The sequence below is a fragment of the Diadema antillarum genome, unplaced genomic scaffold, assembly GCF_040938485.1.
Source record: "Diadema antillarum isolate AM-2024a unplaced genomic scaffold, OU_Dant_1.0 scf00000115, whole genome shotgun sequence".
Classification (NCBI taxonomy): domain Eukaryota; kingdom Metazoa; phylum Echinodermata; class Echinoidea; order Diadematoida; family Diadematidae; genus Diadema; species Diadema antillarum.
Genome location: NW_027271004.1, coordinates 2,985,186 through 2,992,714, shown reverse-complemented (window position 1 = coordinate 2,992,714; position 7,529 = coordinate 2,985,186).

Sequence of the window (7,529 nt, the reverse complement as noted above, 5' to 3'; positions counted from 1 at the left end):
CCCAGAAATGGCACCAGAAATATAAACTGCCCCCCCCCCCCTTTAAAAAATCATGAGGTGCCGGGCCGTGGAGAGCATCTCATTATGACAGTGTATTATGCCTATAGCGTGTCCCTTATTGTTTTGATCTTATTGAAGACAGTGATAATGCATACTTTGATATCCTGATGAACTGATACTCTGGAAAAGTTGAAAGATTTCTACTTCTGTTATGGAATGCATGCCTTTGCTTCATAGAATCCCACTCCCCCCCCCCCCCCCCCCAAAAAAAAAGTATGTTGTTACAAAGAAGTTAGATTGATGGCTGCTTGCTAAAATATGAATGTTCTATGTCTGGAGAAGTTTAGAGCATTGAAGTAGACCAAAGCCCAAATGTAAATGTGGAGTGATCGAGTGAAAGCAGCAATGAAGAAGGACAGATCAGCAATGTTTAGGGGAAATTGAACAATTGATTCAAAATGTATGAAAATTGTTAAAGTTGAGGTGCCTTCATCGCTGGATAAGGAGACTATTACACTTCATAACGTCATAATGGACAACGCTATAATCAAAGTATGGCATATACCAAAAAGTCAACACATTTTCACTTTTCTAGCATAATGTAAGAGCACTTGACTTACCTCTTTTAGAAAGCAAAGGGAATATTACCCTTTAAGTATGTCAGTAACAATTAAGTCAATGGAATGTGTACTCTTGGTGAATGATGAAATTTTGTGGAATTGTGTTTATATTTTACTTATATTGTTGTCCAAAATGACATCATGTAGTGTCGCAGTCTCCTTATCCAGCAATGATGGCACTGAAACTTAGAAAATGTAAAAACATTTATACCATAGTATTATCCAGTTCGACTTTCCTCAAACTTTCAACGATTTGTTCTACGGGTATTGCTTTCTCTAAATCCATATTCATATTTGGGTTTTGGTTTCTTTTAATTCTTACGTGTTTGTTTGCTTTTGTTTGTTTGTTAATTTTGTGTGTGTGTGTGTGTGTGTGTGTGTGTGTGTGTGTGTGTGTGAATCTATGATCTGTTGCTTTTCTTGATAAATTCTAATATAATAAATTGTAATTTCTTGCTTGTAGCGGTACATGTGAATTGTAAATTGTACTACAACTGGCGTCCCATAGACTGCTTTTTTTTTTTCCTTCAGAAGACTGTGACAGCACATCACCGAGTGCTGTGGTGGAGATCCTGCCAGCAAGTGAGAGCTGGAGCGATTTGAGTATGTACATCTGGAAGTTGGTACCGGGGCATAACCACTGCCCTGTACTTTAAAGTATGGAGATCAGTGGGCTAAACTAAACTTTTCACACACAAGACCCTTGGACACTAAGGCTGCGTTCACATAGAAGTATACTATTCGGGTATTCGGGGCTCGTTTTCGAGGGCACGCGAATAGCTTGAATCGAACGATGGGATTTCCTCACACCGGTTCACATAAGAGGGCACTATTCGAAAGTGCCGAATAGCTGCGAATAGTATAGCAAAGCGGGAATCGAGCTTGTTTGATTTTCTTGCAGCGTATACCGTCTCTCGTTTAAGAAATAATGACAATTTTGGTCTGGATTTGCCCTTTTAGCAAAAATAAGCATGTAGACTGACATTCTGATGCAGTTTAGAAATTGTTAATAACATTTGCTGGAATGTAGGAGGAAGAAATCCTCGCTGCATGAGATGGTGAGTTGACGGTGCGGGTGATAGTGTACTCGGTGCCCGAATAGCGAATAGCGAATACCGAATACTTCTATGTGAACGCAGCCTAAAGATCACAGTTTTATTGTTGTTGCTCTGTGTTCTTTGTGTTGTCTGAACCACACACTATATAAACTGTTTGTGGGTAATCATTTGTGCATGCAATAAAAAAAAAGGAAGAAACACACACACACACACACACACGCACACACACACACACACACACACACACACACACACACACACACACAAGAAAACAAATCGTAATACAACTCATTGACCTGCTCCTGCTGTGGCATTTCGATAATACCATGGGACTAGCAATACAATTGGGAATGCTAGTGCATATTTTTTATACACGAATGTATCATTGATATCAAAGGGAGACACAACCTTTTGCCTATCTCTCTCTCCCTGCCACTAAATCTCTTATTCTAATCTAAATCATTTGTAGATTTCCATAATTACAGAAGCACAATCATATCATAACACACTATCTTTACGGAATTCCTCTATCCGCCCCTGTACACTAGTCATATTTCTGGAAGACAAGCCGAACAATGACAATAATAAACTTAAAAACATCCACATGTTGTAAGAATATAAACAAGTTTAATGCACACCGAGAAGATTTTTTTTTTCCATTTTTCCATCGACAAGTCACAAGAAAATATATAAATTACACGAATGTCACTGGTTTGGAAGTACACACAAAAAAAGTCAGAGGAAAACGCAAAGATACATGTTATGTATACCATTAGACATATGCTCTGCTTGAGACCCTTTGCCGGCTTGTATGACAATGAGTAAAAACACAAAACAAAACAAAACGAAACATGGAAATTAAAGTGCAATTCAACACCATGTTCTAACTTGATTAAATTAACAGAGCAGAATCACACAAACTGTATGGAGGAATTGTCATCAAAACAGTAAGTTATGGAATCTAAAATTTTCACGTTCTGGTTGACTACTGTAAAAGTGGATATTTTCGCGCTACTAATTTTTCGCGCTTGGCCGGGTAAGAAGAGTTTCGCGTGTTTTTAATTCCGCGGAATCAAGACATCCCACACAGGAACATATGGCAAGCAAAAACATTCGCGTGCTTTTATTTTCGAGCTAGTTTCTGGTTGCGCGAAATGCGCGAAAATTTCAACACCGCGAAAATTTCCACTTTTACAGCAACTAGCAATATGAGTAGAAACCACATTTGTATGTCAGTTGATGGTGGTGATGTCATCATTTTGTAACTCTCCCTTTTGATTTGTGCTCAAAATATCATAAATTCACATAATATGTTTTGGTCAATACTTCAGCGACAACAATGGAACCTCTTTATAAAGACGTTTATCATAACAAAGTGATTTTATAGAGCCCAACTCTTTCTATTTCCTTGTTTTGTACCCTGATACAGTGATAACCTCTATATAAAAGGACAACTGTCATGGTTTTACGGTCCTCGATAAAGGGAGGTTCCGCTGTACAAACTTTTTTCCCTCTGCCGATCACCATGGTGAGATTACTGGCACACAACAAAAAAATTCATGCCACAGCACAGAAGATTTTAATTTTATCAAGTCATGGAAAATAGGGGAAATTTTGTGAAGATATGTGTGGAGGACAATGTGAGACTTGTGAGGTTATGACATCACCACTTCATATAATTTGCATAATGTAGTTGCTTCCATTTTCACCTTTTCTTCCAAAACATGTGAAAATTTATATTCCCGAGCTTTCATATTTCATGTCCTATTTTGAAGAAACATCTACCAGCCAGTGTGTTAGATGGTCTATTTATCAAAGCTAAAGGAAAGTGGAGTGGATACATACACGTACACTGCACTTTAATCGATATAAAAGTTGCTTGTAGTCTTACAGCCAGCCCCCATGTATCTTATGTCTTAGTGTTCACAGCTTATACTTTTGATATAATTCATATTGTAGCTTTGAGTAGCAAATACATCTTATGCCCTACAGATCAGTGCCTTCACATGTTTTTCTTTTTTGAAAGAGGTGTGATTCATACAGTAGTTTTGAGCATACACTGTAGCAAGTAATAACTCATCAAGTTTGTACACCATTCTACGAATGAATTCTGTGGAGTGTTGTGCACAGTTTCTTGCATTGCAATCACAAGATATAATCATAAGGGAGAAAATAACACAGGTGGTTCGGGCTTCGATGTTCTTGTGAGATTATCTACACGCACTTCTGCCGACATATATGACATGTTGATAGTCTACCATGGCTGTCCACTCAGACCCTGTTACAACTAGTGCCATATATAATGCTTCCTTGACTTTCAATTATGTCAAATTCTAATGTTATTAAATGGCTACCTCTTATGAAAATACTTTCCCCATCATCAACCCAACATTCTGGGATCTGTCTTAGAGAAGGACTGGCCAACTGCAGGTAGAAGTAGCTGATGGTCTCTACCAAAGGTACCAGGCCCAATCCATGCATCCCCTTGCTTGAAACATGATATAGAAATATGTTCATTGCGATTTACTTACACTGTATATGAAATATTGGTATCGCTGGTCTGTGCTTCAGTTGACATGCTGCCAGTAGAAGCATACTGTATTATACGGGATTCTTGGAGGCCACTAATCAAATATCAGATAAACGGCTAACCACATCCTTCAGGACCTTAGTACAGGATGTCAAAATTTCAATATTCCATTTAATCTTTTTCATGTATCATTTCTTCTTCTAAAAAAAATGATGATCTCAAACTTCACAAAATCTGTTCTGATGTCCAACTGAAGGTCATCATAGATAGATCCTTTGTCAAAATGCAACTGCGTGATATTTTCACTGCCCCACAAATCAGAAGAATTAAGCCCTAATGTAGAGCTATCTAGAGCTCTAAACAAAAGTCATCAAAGCCCACGTCAATCAATTCCATCACCCCCCCCCCCCCCGCTTCATTTCCACCTCTTGCAAAGATTTCTAGATACGTCAGATAAGAAATTACCATGTCATGTCACAGAGGAAAAAAACAACACACAAACAAATTTAGCAACATATTTCACCCAACATCGCACAGATTAAGTGCACCACGTGCGGTTTGTGTGAGAACCGTGTATACCTGCATACACATGCTACTCATTTACTCGTACAATAGAATCTCTGATTGGCTTTTTCTATATTCATTTCTCGTATAATATATTTACAAAAATACATTCCATATGTTTCATGAACTTTATGTTTGCTATGTCAATATATCATATTTATGATAAACTCTCACAACATTCAATTTGAAGATTAAAACAGGTTTTGTTTTTTTTCACACGGAAAACAAAAATGCGCTAAAGCTCTGATGAAAAAAAAATAAATGAGAGATAACAAATTTTCGAAATGGTGAAGCACAAGATGGTGGGAAAGATAGTTAATGCCAAAGAGAATTATCAATATATCACATATCTTTACAAAATCAAAGACAAATAGGAAAATTGAAGAATTGCTTAGTGACTGCAGATATCAAGATCAAAAGAACATTTTCTTCTCATTATCTTCTCGTAAGAGTGCATTTTTCTTTTTTTTTTGAAATGGTATGTGCTGAATTTAGTACTACTTCACATGGTTGCCGTATCTGTACTCTTGCCCTACATCAGAATTCAACCAGAAAGAGAGAGGAATATTTGATAATTGGAACGAGAACTGTGCTACTCTCCGTCCACATATCTTGCAGCTGGTTAGAACGAGATGCGATCTTTAACTGCGCAAAAGGTTGCACAAAGTCACAACAATAACATCACTATAGTCTATCAGAAGTGCTCAATGACGGATGCGATAAACATTTGACCCCAACACATGATTATACAAATATTACTCAGATCTAATCGATATGATACTTGCATATGAGTATTGCTTGTCCATCAAAGGTGCATGAATGTGGTATATCTAAGTTTGAATATTCTCTCATATACATATATATATATATATTTTTTAAATTTGTATGCCTGACTGCCCGCTATAAATGAAAATTGACTTAATACACATTCGTATCACAAGTGCAAGACGGGTATTCATCTGACCATACCGATGCCACTCTGTACAACAGTTTCATATTTCATCTCTCGTATAAACACTATCGCGCGGCGGCCAATATCTACTCATACTCGAAGGACACTTCTGTCTATCACACAGCACATTGAAAGAGATCAAAATGTGTGGAATGCATGTACATTTTCTTCTTTTTTTTTAGATCAGGAAGATGAATAGACACACTTGCTTGCTCTACTACACGATAAGAGACATTACGACAGAAAGTTCATTTTCACACCATTAACAGGAGAGAGAGAACTGGGGTGTATGCAGGGCACCCGTCCAATCAGTGGCAGAAGGCATTATGACGCGGTGACGCAAGGTGTGAAGGCACTACACATACTTTGGAAATTGATCCACAAATCAGGCTGTCTAGTTAATAATGGCAGCAGAAAATTCATAGCTGATCAGTTCAAAAAATACAAAACACCAGACAAAAGGCTAACAGACTCAAGAATATTTTATGTCGGTTGATCATATAACATGTACACCTGAAACATTATTTCACATTAGCAATGCAATTCATTTTTTAGACCCCTACACTGAAACCCCTCCAATGACGCTAACATTTCTTTTAACTCTTTGTGCTTGGAGTGTCAATCAGCATAGCAAACCCATAGCATTGTACACACTGTTCAAAGTCCCTGGCACAAAAAGGGTTAAACAGACGGCAGGCAGTCTTTCAGAAAAGGTTTGTTTACTGAACAAACTCTACTCAAAGTAGGCTACAGAGAGCCACATCATCAAAGTAGTACCTGCTCAATTTCACAATTTAGTAGCAACACCATTGCAGAGCCATGGGACTAAGGCCTCAAATTTTGTGGCTGTTGTGAACAGTGCTAGGCATATGTGTGACATGCTCACATGGCGAGGTAGCTGGCTATGGTTCTTTGGGAGGCAATGCGCTGGACATTGAAGGATCAACCCCTTCTCCTTTTGATAAAATCTCAAATGTACAGGCACACCATGTGAGGACACCATAGCACTGATTTGGTATGGTGTGTGTGGGGTGTGTTGAGGAGGGGGGAGGATTGAAATGTATGCTATAGCAAAGTTGAACAGTTAAATAATGTGGTGCCATCCCCCGTCCCATGTTCCAGTCGAGAGGTAACACATCCCCTCCCCCCTCCTCCCCAAGTTCACCCACTTTGCATGCCTTGCTATATCTCTGATCTTTTTTCCTTGATGGCTCTGCTACACAGCAACATGCTTTCCCTTTGATAAAAACAACTACTCTACCAACATATCACAGCATTAGTTGTCACATCACCACTGTTAATGAAAAGGCAGGAATAAATCAAAGAAATAACAACTAGACAACCACGAGATAAATGCACACAGGGCCTTTAAGATATGGCACACAAGTCACCCAGACGTCTTACTCATTTTGGTCCTGAGAATCATTACAACTTCTTCTTTTTTTCGCACAAATGACTGCAATGTTGAAAGTGCAATAATACCTTTTACTATTCAAAATAAAAGCAGGGAAAAGAGAAATGAAAAAGGCAAATGCAAGTGGAGACAAACCCTTGTATGTGAATTTGAAAACTCAGCATACACCATCGTGTGGAAAGAGCAACATACAAGGAAAAAGAAAGTGCACAAACCTTAGTATCTTTGAAATCATTACATCAATTACATACCAGTGAGTCATAAAATTACAGTACAATTTCTTCGGCACTACCACTTATGTGAAAATCAATTGTTGCGAAATTTATCACAATATTCCGCAAACCAAAACCTCACTTCATTGTTACTACAAATGCAAGAAAACAAATGGAAA